Here is a 13,044-nt window from a genome sequence, read left to right as displayed (position 1 = left end):
CTACATCAAAACCTAGTCTGTGTTCTACTTTAAAAGAATCTGTTACTGGTACAGATCTATAACGTGGCTGCATTCTGGTTATTTGGAGAATACTAATTCATTGTTTGGTGCAGCTCTTCCAATATTGTCATGTCTGCTTACGTTGTAGAGTGTTATCAAACATGATAGAGCTCTGGAAAGTGCTGTTCTCTTTTGAGGCTAACACTGAAAAGGGCAAATAATATCTTAGTATTATCTGAGAAATCAAGGCTTGAGTTCATGGGGTTAAATCATTGGTCTGATGCCCCTTTGAGATGCTGTTCACCCTAGGAGCTCAAACTGTATCTGCAGCCTAAAGAAATGAATTCATGTCTCCCGGTAGTTGGCTCTCTCTGGAACAGAGAGTTGATAAGAAGGAATTCTTTGCTGCAGCCCAACCAATCCTAATTTATGCTCATACCTTGTACCTGGCTTCCTCCATGCTCTTTGTCACCTAGGTTATCCCATGTTCAATCACATGGTTGAGAAACTTCCAGTTGCCCTGAAATGATACAAAAGTCTGCTATTTTTCTTTGTCCAGGGAATTGTCATGAACGTTCCTCTCTAGGCTTCTGCTTCCCAGTCCCTGGACCCCATGGTCATGAAGCCACCATCTCTCTTTATGAAGCTCATTTCTGAAGGGCAATTTTGTTTCAGCTCCTTTCCTGAACCAATCTCTGCTCTGAGGGTCTCCAGACCATGCTCGGGAATGAGAGCTGGTAAGTCTCTCTGCATCAAATCTCATCGAACACACTCACTCACAAATGAAGCAAAGGAAAACTGCAGCTAAGGAGTGTAGCAACCTCAACAACTTCAGCGTTTGTGTGAGAAGATGACTTTTCTGTCTGTTCTTGTGAAATACATTAATACTGAGTTTCTTCTTTTTAGATCGACTGAAACAGTTTGTGAAGATAACCTACTGTAAGCATTAAGACTGCCTCAGATCAAACAGCTCTGTCAAAAGCCCCAAAACTTAACACTGTCAAACAAAAGAAAAATGTGTCTTGTCCCTGATGGGGCGCTTTTACTTTAAGCCCTCTCATAAAATCTCTGTTTAGTATCAAGATGTCTTATATATCCTATGGGGTCTACTGAAAAGGGATTTTCTATTGTGCTAATGTAGACTTTCTACCATGTTCTTTCTTCTGGAAGTGTGATTTGTGGTTATAGAATTTAACAGTGATCAATCGTTACAGAGGCCACAAAGTCCTGTAACTTCATGATGATAGTGAAACGCAGAAAAGCTAAACCAGGTGACCATGCTGAGACTGAGCAGACTGAAACCCAGATCACATGGCCTTCTGCCCAGTATTCTCTATATAGATTGAGGGCTCCCAAACTAAAACATTTTATCTTGTTTGTATTTCTCATGCATTATCCAATCCCAATTGCAGAAATGCAAAATTGTGTTCACTGATTCAGAAAAACAAGTTAGACATCTTACCATGCAAAACCAAGTGTCAATTTTTAAACTCTATTTTTGTAGCCCACCCATAAATCAGGGGTGATATTTTACTAATAGGGGACAAAGAGATATTGAAATAGTTTTTGTGATGTTCTTATACATTACAAAGTTAGCTACAATCAAAATTATTATCTACTTTATCTGTCTTGAGGATATTCTCTCAAATATAATAAACTGGGGCTCAGAGTCTTGAAATAGGCAATAAAACTGATACTTGCAAAAATGACTGAGGATAGGTGGAGTGCCATTAATTAAGCAATAATCCCTTTGAAATCAGTCATTACCAGCAGTTTTTTGCTATAGGCCATTAACACTCTAACTAGCAAGTCATTAATAGTGGTAATAACCAATTCTGAGGGGATTACTGCTTGAATAAACTATATAAAATAATTTTAAACTCAAAAAAATTCACACTTTTATGTTAACCTTTGAATCATAAGTGAGTGTGGACAGAGAATATTACCGGCTCATTTTAAAGAACATGAATACTCTCCTTCTCACTTTATCTGTTTCTGTATTTTTGTCTAACTTGTCTTTGCATTAGGATAGTATTCTTCACACTGCCAGAATATAGAGGGATTTTTCCATCCTGTGACATATAGAACCATAGCACTGCATTCACTTCTTTAAACCAAGTATTACTGTTGACTTCATCTTTAAAATACAAGCTCACTTGAAATCAATTTTTGTCCAGTGTCATTTTGCTAATTTTTTTACATTACAAAAATTTTGCATTAATTACACACACACACACACACACACACACACACACGGCCAATTGTAGGAGGTAGTGAAAGTATTCCTGATTATAAAGGTAGCCCAAATGCTCATTTCAAAACCTTGCTCTCTTCCACTCCCCATAGGCCCTAAATGCTCCAATGAAGCCTGTTTTTTTTTTCATTTTTCTGAAATTGTAATTCCATCATTCTCCACTTCCTTGTCCTCTCTCTCTAAATCTTTTCATATACCCCTCCTTGCTCTTTTTCAAATCCATGGACTCTTTATTAATTGTTGTTAAACGCACGCACGCACGCACGCACGCACGCACGCACGCACGCGCACTCCTAAATAGAGCTGACCATTTGGTATTGATAACCAATTGGTGTGCTCTTCCCTGGGGAAGACAATTTCTCTTATTATTCCTTAGGTGCCTGTACTTCTTTGTGTAGTGTTGAGGCCTCCTGAGTTTTCCCCCATCTGATTTAACATGTCTATCATGGTCCCTGTTGAGCTAATGTTTAGGCAGTCACGTTGGTGATAATTCATGGGTGGAGCTTCTGGTGTTGCTAGGAGACACAGTGTCACAGCAAACTCTCTGGTCCTCTGGCTCTGGCAATCTTTCTGGTCCCTCTTCCACAATTTTCCCTCCGCCTTGGGTGTGGTATAGGAGTTGTGTTCAGGATATATCCATTGGGACTGGTCTCCACAACTCTGCATTTTGATTGGTTGCATTTTTCTGTAACGGTTCCTATGTTTGTCTTGAGACGGAAACAATAACTGCCCAGCTCTCCTTGTAAAAGTGCCAAGGGAGTAGTTGAAAGTGACGACATGCAAGTCTTTCTCTTCCGTATTTATTCTTCCTAGGCGAGTGCTTCCTCTTCCTACATAGGAAGTCTCCTCTTGGGCATTATATCTTTATCACTCCACAGTCTTTTATGGCAAACAGTGGGTGTTCTGTGCTTTTTGTTGACCTGTGTAAATTAAGCTTCTTGTCCACAGGAATGGCCATCCGTACTTGTAACTGGGCCATATGAACTTGAGCACAGCATTGCTTAATGGAGTTTTCCAGCTGGTAAGACACTGTCTTCGTTGGGGTTTCAAATTTTGGTTTTCAGGTTACAGTCCATCATCGAGAGAAATCAAGGCAGGAACCCGAGTACAGGAACCGTAGCAGAGACCACACAGGAATGGCTGCTTACTGGCTTGCTCTCATGATACATCAATTTTTGCCTATCTAAAATTTTGCTGAAATAGAGTCAGGCATCACTAAATTTTTTTGTGTGAGGTTGGTTTTATTCCACATAATGCTTTGAGATTGATCCATGTTTTGTGGGTACTATTCCTGAGTTCTCTTTCTCTTTATTTTCAAGTAGTATCCCACTATATGTACATACCACAATTGCCCATTCTCCTCTTGAATAATACCTGAGCTGTTTCTACTAGTGAGCTACTATGAGTAAAGCTTATTTGAATAGATTTGTTTAAGACTTAAAGTAGACAAATGCTTTGATTTCCTTTATGTAATTACCTAGAAGTAAAATTTCTAAACATCAGATATATTTATATTTAATTTTATAAGAAACTTCTAAAAATTTTCGAAATTATAACTATACTTTTGCAGAGATCACAGACAGTGGGCTGTGAGGCACTGGGCAATTAGGTTGTCCACACAAGATTTGCCTTTTGAAGATGCACAGATTATTCACAAAAACATTCCTTATAATACCATACTATAATAAAGGTTGTGGTAATCTCATGTCAACAGACATCCTGCCAAGCAAGAATGATTGACAGGCCGAGACTGCTGCAGGGTTTCACTGAGGAATCTTCTCAATCTGCATTTGCTATGAGGTCCTTCAACTGTGGCAGGCCTGGAGGATGCCACTGTTGGAGGTCCCAGAAGGTCCTTGAGAGCATGGGCCAGTTGCTAGTGCTGACAGGAGGTATGTGTGAACTTAGCAACTGTGACAGATACTCAAGGACCACTGAAGCTAGAGCCACACAGTTGCCAGTCTCAAAGTCCCCATGCCTACAGGTTCTTATCAGGTTCTTTGATTTTTATGCCTACGATATAGTGCTGATGTGGGCAACTACTGGAGATAGTGGCATCCAAGAGGATGCTTGTCTACTTCTAGATGTTTCCTGGGCAATTAATCAAGAGAAGTAATTTCTGACACCCCATTGAATTGAAAGCACTGCTATTCTTTCAAACAGTCAGCACACAGCTATATTGGGGAGTGTGGAACGGAACTTTTCTGAGCACTGGGGACTTTCAGGTCTTGTCCTCATAGCTCTTTCTCTATGGATACAGACATTTAAAGGACAAGTATTGATCTGAGACAGGCCTGGCGGCGGAGACAAGCAGACGGAGGTGGATGGGCCCAGGGGCGGCGGCGGTCGCCCACAGGGACATTCAGGGGCGGCGGCGGTCGCCCACAGGGACATTCAGGCCCGGCGGCGGCCCACAGAAGTAGACAGGCCATGCAGCAGAGACAAGCAGACATAAGTAGGTCCTCAGCGGCGGCCCGCAGAGGTAGATGGGCCTGGTGGCAGCGGCCGACAGGGACATTCAGGCCCAGCGGCAGCCAGCAGAGACATACAGGCCCGGTGGCGGCCTGCAAAGGTAGATGGGCCCGGCAGCAGTGACAAGCAGAGGTAGGTAGGCCTGCGGCGGCAGCTGGCAGAGACATACAGGCCCGGTGGCAGCCCGCAGAGGCAGACAGATCCAGTGGCAGCTGACAGGGACATATAGTCCTGGCAGCAGAGACAAGCAGAAGTAGGTAGGCCTGTGGCAGCAGACTGCAGAGGTAGACAGGCCCAGGGACGGAGACAAGCAGACACAGCTTGGAACAGGGATGCCCCTAACCCCAACACCTGGGGAAGAAGCTATCTCTGTGGGTCGGAACCAGAACGAATCTGAACACTCCGTCTGAGGACAACCCAGGGCCCAACGGCTGATCCTGTGAAACCCAACAACTTGGAGGTGTTGGTGAGACTACCCGGCTCAGCTGAAACCCATCTGGGAGAGGATTCAGATGCCTACAGTTTGAAGTCTGAAGAAACAAGTACAGCTGAGGAGTTGACAAATGAACAAAACGTGACCTGGGAACACAGAAGAAGGCGCTACCCAGCCACCAAACCAGATCACCAGAATCATAAGTATATAATTCACTGACTGAAATCAGCTGTCCCTGAAGAAACAGCCCAATAGCACCAATTTAACCAAGAACCCCTACTAAACCAAGACTAAAAATTAGAACAAGAGAGGCACTCTCAGACACAGACACCACCTGCACCGCACAGAGGAAGAGATGAGTAGACACCAGTGCAAAAATACAGGCAACAACATAAAGACCTATATGGCAACATCAGAACCTAGTGATTCTACACCTGCAAGACCTAAACATACCATGACAGAAGAAACAGAAGAAATCAACCCTAAAAATGACTTTAAGAAGATGATAGAGGCCCTTAAAGAAGAAATAAAACATTCCCTCAAAGAGGAAATAAAAACTTTCCTTAAAGAGGAAATGAAAAACTCCCTTAAAGAGGAAATAAAAACTTTCCTTAAAGAGGAAATGGAAAAACTCCCTTAAAGAGGAAATAAAAACTTCCCTTAAAGAGAAAATGAAAAACTCCATTAAAGAGGAAATAAAAAACTCCCTTAAAGAAATGGAAGAAAAAACGAACAAAAAATGGGAAGAAATCAAATCAAGCCAAGAAAAAGCAATTAAACAGATGAAAGAAACATTCCAAGATCTGAAAAATGAATTTGAGACAATAAAAAAAAACACATGCTGAGGGAATGCTGGAAATAGAAATCCTGACTAAACAAACAGGAACTACAGAAACAAGCATAACCAACCGATTGCAAGAGATGGAACAGAGAATCTCTGACACTGAAGACACGATAGAGAAAATAGATTCGTCAGTCAAAGAAAACACTAAAGACAAAAAAGTCGTAACACAAAACGTACAGGAAATTTGGGACACCATGAAAAGACCAAACCTAAGAATAATAGGGATAGAAGAAGGAGAAGAATACCAACTCAAAGGCACAAAAAAATATATTCAACAAAATCATAAAAGAAAACTTTCCTAACATAAAGAAAGAAATACCTATGAAGATACAAAAAGCTTACAGAACACCGAATAGGCTGGATCCAATAAAAAAAAGTCCCCTCGCCACATAATAATCAAAACACTAAACACACAGAACAAAGAAAAAATATAAGAACCACAAAGGAAAAAGACCAAGTAACATATAAAGACAAACCCATCAGAATAACACCAGACTACTCAATAGAGACTATGAAAGCTAGAAGATCATGGACAAATCTCATGCAGACACTAAGAGACCACAGATGCCAACCCAGACTATTATACCCAGCAAAACTCTCAATCACCATAGGCGGAGTAAACAAAATATTCCAGGATAAAACCAGATTTAATCAATACCTGTACACAAACCCAGCCCTACAGAAAGCACTAGAAGGGAAATTTCAACCCAAAGAAGCTAAATACATCCATGAAAAATCAAGCAATAGATAATCCCACACCAACATACACCACAGAAGGACAACACAACACAACCACAAAAAATAACAGGAATTAACAATCACTGGTCATTAATATCCATCAATATCAATAGTCTCAACTCACCTATAAAAAGACACAGGCTAACAGAATGGATAAGAAAACAGAACCCATCCATCTGCTGCATACAAGAAACACACCTTAACTTCAAAGACAGACACTACCTCCGAGTAAAGGGCTGGGAAAAGGCTTTCCAAGCAAATGGACCTAAGAAACAAGCTGGTGTAGCTATCCTAATATCTAGAGAAAAAGGATGTTTCAAAAGAGAAGAAGTCTTGTGGCAATGCCTCAGTGGTCCAGGTAACTACCAGAACTCAGAAATCCGCGACGGAGACTAAGGCAGCAGAGACGAAACACATAGATGTACATACAGGAAATAATAAAGAAAAAGTCAGTAAAGCCAAGAAGAACAAAAGAAAGGTGGATGCTGAAGCCCATCCGTCAGATGAGCCTGTGAACGAGGAACCAGTGACAAAAAAGAAACAAAAAAGATGGAAAGCAAATCCAAAAATAGTACCGAGGTGCCAAAGGATGACAGCAAGACGGAGGAGACTAAGGGGGACAATAAAAAGCAAAATACTTCCATTAAAAAAGGTGCAAAGAAGAAACCTCAAAAAGGTAAATCAAGTAAGAAAGGCAGCAGACCTGCTCAGGAGACGCAGAAGGAGATGGCTCCGGCAGAGCCTCCTTCCATGGAACTGGCTCAGGAGGAGGTCTCTTCCGGTCCTGCGCTCACTCAGGTGGTGGTCACCCCTACAGGCTCTACTCAGCCTGGGCTTCCTTCTCCCATGGATATTGCTCAGACTGGGCCTGCTCAGATGGAGCTGCCTTCTCCCCTGGAGCCTCCTCAGAGGGAGCCACCTCCTCCCCTGGAGCCTGCTCAGAGGGAGCTGCCTTCTCCCCTGGAGCTTCCTCAGAGGGAGCCGCCTCCTCCCACGGAGCCTCCAAAGATGGAGCAGCCTCTTCCCATGGAGCTTACTCAGATGGAGCCGCCTCCTCCCATGGAGCCTGAACAGATGGAGCCGCCTCCTCCCATGGAGTCTCAGCGGGGACATTGTCAGAAGAAACTGCTTTGTCCTTTGGACCATGCTCAGGTGGAGGTTGCTCAGACAGGGCCTCCTCACATGGGATCTGTTCAGAAGGAGCCTCCTGCTGTCATGGAGCCACCTCTTCAAGTGAAACCAGTCACCAAAAGGTCTTCTCCCGGAAAAGAGAGTACCAAGGAGAAGTCGGGCATGCGGAGTGAGGTGGTGCAGCAGGAGCAAGTCCTTATTGAAGTTGGCTTAGTGCCTGTTAGAGATAGCCAGCTTCTGAAGGGAAGCAGGCACGCACAGGATCTTCCAAAGGGAAACTCAAGAAGAGACGAGACACCCAAGGACCAAGAAATTGGCTCTGATGGGGAAGGAAATAAAATGGCCCCTCTCAAGAAAGTGGGAACAGAGGAAGCTGGCAAGAGTCTAGCTATGCTTGCTGCTCCCAAGGAATCTACCAGTGTCTTATCCTTGGAACAAAACTCAAATGGGTCAGGTGGTGAAACGTTACATGCTAAGTGTCAGACTGGTTCAGCTGGGCTTTGTGAAATGGAAGTGGTCACTGAGCAGAACCCAGACAGTGTCCCTGTGAAAGCCTCAGCACCCGAACCGGCGTCACCATTGCCTCCTGTCCCATCACCAACCATAACGGCCTCGCCTCCTATCACTTTGGCTGAAAACGAGTCACCAGACATTGATGAAGATGAAGGCATCCACAGCCGTGATGGAAGTGACCTGAGTGATAATATGTCTGAGGGAAGTGATGATTCTGGGCTGCATGGGGCTCGGCCAGTGCCACAAGATGCAAGTTCAAAAAGTGGGAAGGAGGGGTTGGCAGTTAAAATAACCGAGGGAGAGTTTGTTTGTATTTTCTGTGATCGGTCTTTCAGAAAGGAAAAGGATTACAGCAAGCACCTCAATCGCCATCAGGTTAATGTATACTTCCTTGAAAAAGCAGCCGAGGGGCAGGAGTAGTGAGCCAGCCGGTGGAGGGCGGCTCGTCACAGTTTGTAAGCAATGTCTCACTTTTAGTTTAAGGCAGTAGACACACACAAGCTCCCTTTAATTAGTGTCCAGTGCTGATTTTTAAGTGACATTATTTCCTTAGGACTGTATGTGTTACCTAGTGACTTGCAAAAACCTTAGCAAATCCTAGGGAGTTAATGTAAGAAAACAGATACTTAATCTGTTAGCTTGTGCAGTGCAGTGAAGAAAGGCGGGATGGTAGGTGACGTTCTCCGGGGTGTCTACCTGTGTGGAACCGGTCGGGTGTTCTGCCCTTTTCACTTCACTTGCTATTTTTAGTTCCTTGTTTAGGCTGATAAAAATTGGTGTGGCAAATTACTTGAAGAATTTGCCTGCTTTATATAAGTAAAGTTAGCACTTAAAGGTTTCTTTAGAGATGAGAAAAGACATTTAAATTGAAGAAAATTTCTTTCAACAGTGGACATTGTATCTGTCCAGGTAATTGCTTCCTGACTTATGGTCGATATTTTGTGCTTCTATGTTAATCATTATGAAAAGTGATTTTTGGTGGGTTTTTAAATTTTTTTTATTTTGGTGCTTTACTGGCTTAAGATGTTGCACATGGTTTTCTGTTTTTCTTTTTTAACCTATGCAGTTAATTGCCCCCCCTAGAGATAGCATTGTGTTTAATAGTAACACTTTATACATATATGCATGTTATTTTTTTTTCTTTTGGGGGGTTACTTTTAGGCTTGTTTGCAAAAGGGCCATTTTTCTTTGCTTCTGTTGTCTTTTTTTGCAGAACAATAGTGTGTGCAAGTTTATGAGCAATGGAACATGCAGGTTCAATCCATTGTTTTTATTTTTTTAATCTTAACCTCTTGATCTATGCCAGAAGCAGTTTCATGTAAGTTATTTTGATGGTGAGCATATGTGTAATTCTACAACTCTCTGGGTCTGGTTTTTGCAGTAAGCCACTAGATCCCATATTGAACACAATTTAATCTCAGTATCAGCCATTAGAGTTTTTTTTTACTTTGCTGTTTCTAGCTTATTTCTTACAGAGTGAGAAGTCATTCTTTGAAGAGTTTCTTTTTTCAATAGATGGTTGATGTTGGGATGGTTACTCAAATCAAGTGATGAGTGATGAACTCCAAGTCATCCTTGGAAATAGCAAATCTATAGCCCAACATAATTATCCTTTAAACTAGAGAATATCACTTGTGAGAAAGCCATCATGGCCACATGGCTGATCTAGAGTGGAGTGCTGAGTTCTGGCAAACAGCTGCATCTTTCTTCCAGGCCTGGGGACTGATGAGGACTCCCTCATTGAAATCATCTGCTCCAGGACCAACCAAGAGCTGCAGGAGATTAACAGGGTGTATAAAGAAATGTACAAGACCGATCTGGAGAAGGACATCATTTCGGACACATCTGGCGACTTCCGCAAGCTGATGGTCGCCCTTGCAAAGGGCAGAAGAGCGGAGGATGGTTCTGTCATTGACTATGAACTGATTGACCAGGATGCCCGGGACCTCTATGACGCCGGGGTGAAAAGGAAAGGGACTGACATTCCCAAGTGGATCAGCATCATGACCGAGCGCAGTGTGTGCCACCTGCAGAAAGTGTTCGAAAGGTACAAGGACTACAGCCCTTACGACATGCTGGAAAGCATCAAGAAGGAGGCCAAAGGAGACCTGGAAAATGCCTTCCTGAACCTGATCCAGTGCATACAGAACAAACCTCTGTCCTTTGCTGACCGGCTGTATGACTCCATGAAGGGCAAGGAGACTCGTGACAAGGTCCTGATTAGGATCATGGTCTCCCGCAGTGAAGTGGACATGTTGAAGATCAGATCTGAATTCAAGAGGAAATATGGCAAGTCCCTGTACTACTACATCCAGCAAGACACCAAGGGTGACTACCAGAAGGCACTGCTGTACCTGTGCGGTGGAGATGACTGAAGGGTTCGGCATGGTGGATCACGCAGAAGTGGCCCTGCCTGTGCCCCCCGACCTAACGATCCAGAGAATCGGCCTGCCGCTAATGAACCCGGAGCTCCTCCCTGTGAAGATGACCATACGGACCCTCTCCCCATCTTAGCTGCCTTAGCATAGCCTGGCTTTCCCCTCGTTCTCTCCCTTATGCCAAAGACAGGAACATTCCGGGGAGTTGGTTATACCATTTGTGATGCGAGACACTTCACCTCTTATGTACTGTGGCGTGAATAAACCATTTTTACTTTAGAAAAAAAAAAGAAAGAAAGAAGCATCTGCCAACACACTTACAAATTTCATGATGTCATTTTTCTTTTAACAGCTGAATAACATTCCAGTGTATAAATGTACTACATTGTCTTTTCTATTGAGGGACATCTAGCATGTTTCCAGTTTCTGACTATGATGAATAGAGTAGCAATAGACATGGTTGAATAAGTGTCCTTTTGGTATGAGGAAGCATCCTTTTGGTATATGCCCAAAACAGATATCTTGAGGTAGACTGATTACCAACTTTCTGTGGAACCACCATATTGTTTTCCATAGTGACTGTACATGCTTGCATTCCTACCAGCAATGGAGGAGTGCTCCCTTTATTCCACATCTCTTCAGCATCAACTGTCACTTGAATTATTGATTTTGTCATGCCTTTCTATTAAAGAATAGTCATGGGACATTCTCAATGGACCATTTTCTTTTTAAAGGTGCAAGTGTCCAAGTAGAATAGAATGTAGCCTCATATGTGTCAGGGAAAATTACATATAGCCACTATTGTAAGTTAAATCTTACTTCTGCAAGAAACTGAATTCAAGTACAGCAATATTATTCAAGTGATATGTTCACTATATGTTGAAAAGAGTTTATAAGTTCTTTATCAGTTACCTCTTGCCCCTGTAAGAATTCTTACAAGGTTAAACAAGAAAAATTAATTTCTCCCACTTGGGAGCGCAACCCTGTAGCAGTTGGATTGAAAAATGATAAACTTTCCATGTGGAGACTGAGGGGAGCAGCATTCTGCTGCCATCTCTCTCTGCTGGATCTCAGCCCCACACATCAGTACAGTCGTGCTCCCTCTCCTTCTTAAAGCCAATATCACAGTACTTTAAAGTCTTAGTATTTGTGTTATGACATCTCTTGTCCCTAGGATACATTACTTCCAACTTTGAAGGCTTTTAGATGTTTCATCAAAATCACTAATATAATCAGGGTTGAACTACTGCTGTCAGTTTTCTCAGTTTCCTCACATCTGACAACACATTGCAAGTAATCAAAAATAATCACAAAACAAAATGTGTTTGATTATGAAATGGACTTTAGGAAAGTGAAAGAAACTTTTAATAATTGTGTCTACAAGAACACTGATCTTTGTTTCAATAAATTGTTTTATTTGCAAACTGAAATATGTTAAGTCCATCTACTTTTATCCCATGTAATTTTATGTACCAATGTTGTCAAGAATGATTACTCCACATTTAGAAATGATGCCAATAATAATAGATGAGTGGATGTCTCTTCTCACGCTATATGACAATGAATCCAAAGTAAAACCAAACACCTATCTTTATGAAATTGAATATAAATTTTTTATTTCCATGAAAATAGCATAAAAAATGACTGCTTTATTGCTGTGGTTACACTGTCAAGGTCAATGACACTCAGTAGTCACACCATTATAGCTAAAAAAAATGTTTAATCATTAGACATAGTCACTTTTTTGATAAAGCGTGAGGTTGGAGCATGGCATCATGTCATCTGTGAGGAAAATAATGTACATATCAAATTAGTTTCACATGGTTTATAAAAGAAAAAAATTAAGTCAATCAGATTAAAATATACATTGTTATAAAAACTATGTCTCTTAGGTGATGCTATTTCATTTCTCAATCCACTATATTATATATAGGAATATTTTCTCCTTTCCATAGAATGTTGATTGTTTCTTTAATTATAACTTTTAACTCATATCTGTTCTTGAAGATCCTTCTCTTTTGTTACAAGTATTCTACTCTGGCAATACCCATTGTACTCTTTCTTCATCATCTCTGTGTAAAACTATGCTACATCCTGCAATTACTTTTTATTAGGAATATGTCTTTTTCTAATTGATTAAGGATTTTAAATGTGAAAAAAAAGAACAAGTATCATGTTCATAGGTAATAGAGAAAGTGCATTCAGAAGACCAGTATCAGATCATCTTGTTTGGCTTATCTTAATGGTGATATATAATCATAGACCCTGGAGTAGTAGATAA

General features: G+C 41.6%; 2 pseudogenes; both read left to right on the top strand.

Annotated features, from left to right (window-relative positions):
* Nucleotides 1–7,036: 7,036 nt before the first annotated feature.
* LOC143272214 (RE1-silencing transcription factor pseudogene) lies at nucleotides 7,037–8,853 on the top strand (annotated as a pseudogene).
* A 1,228-nt stretch (nucleotides 8,854–10,081) lies between these two features.
* On the top strand, nucleotides 10,082–10,897 carry LOC102916821 (annexin A2 pseudogene; annotated as a pseudogene).
* The last annotated feature ends 2,147 nt before the right edge of the window (nucleotides 10,898–13,044 follow it).

Source organism: Peromyscus maniculatus, chromosome 3, assembly GCF_049852395.1.
Source record: "Peromyscus maniculatus bairdii isolate BWxNUB_F1_BW_parent chromosome 3, HU_Pman_BW_mat_3.1, whole genome shotgun sequence".
Taxonomy (NCBI): domain Eukaryota; kingdom Metazoa; phylum Chordata; class Mammalia; order Rodentia; family Cricetidae; genus Peromyscus; species Peromyscus maniculatus.
This window is presented reverse-complemented; position numbering and strand designations above follow the sequence as displayed.